The sequence below is a fragment of the Mycetomoellerius zeteki genome, unplaced genomic scaffold (assembly GCF_001594055.1).
Source record: "Mycetomoellerius zeteki isolate Tzet28-1 unplaced genomic scaffold, Tzet1.0 scaffold406, whole genome shotgun sequence".
NCBI classification, from domain to species: domain Eukaryota; kingdom Metazoa; phylum Arthropoda; class Insecta; order Hymenoptera; family Formicidae; genus Mycetomoellerius; species Mycetomoellerius zeteki.
In genome coordinates this window covers 22634-23485 of record NW_017257399.1, presented here as the reverse complement: position 1 = coordinate 23485, position 852 = coordinate 22634, and positions in this window count along the sequence as shown.

Sequence of the window (852 nt, the reverse complement as noted above, 5' to 3'; positions counted from 1 at the left end):
TGCAGCGATTTCGAGTACACGTACACGTTCTCGAATCGTACGCCATGTGGACTTTCCAACAGGCTTATCAGCACGTTTGTCTTGCCACAGTTTGACGGTCCGCAAACAATACCGCGTATAGAGGTTGGCAGCATGTTACCATGCTTGCACATCTCTTTATCAGTTCGCACTTTTCCATCGAGATTCGTCACTTTGATCATCCGCGACTGACGCACGAACCGCATATTTTCTCCTTCCTCAAAATACTGAAAATGATATCGCGAGCGGGCCTATTTATAGGGATGCGTGGAGTGAAATCGCTCAGTAATCAAAATGTTTCTCATCATATCGGACGATCTACACAGTTTAACATCAAAAGAGTTGGAATATATACCGAAAATTATACTGCTGCGAGTTTGAAAATTTTATAGATGTGTTGTGGGATAGACTGCCTGAGCATATACCAGCCGATTCGGAGGTACAACAATACCGTCGGTGCTTGAAGCACTACAATTTGCCGAGTCATCAAACGTATATCGACGGACCGGCTCTGATAAAGAATTGTGGCGAATGTCATCGAGAGGCTTGTTAAATCGCGCGATAAACGCGCTTCCTTTCGAACTGCATATTCCCGGATACCAGTTTTGCGGTCCGGCAACGCGTTTAGAGAAACGATTGGCGAGAGGAGATCGTGATATCAATCCGTTGGATACGGCGTGTCGCGAGCACGATATAGCGTATTCGCATAGCAGCGAACTCGCGAAACGACACACAGCTGACAAATTACTCGCGGAGAAGGCGCGGAAACGCATTGTCGCAAAGGACTCGACTCTTGGAGAGAGAGTCGCAGCCACGGCCATTTGGGCGGCTATG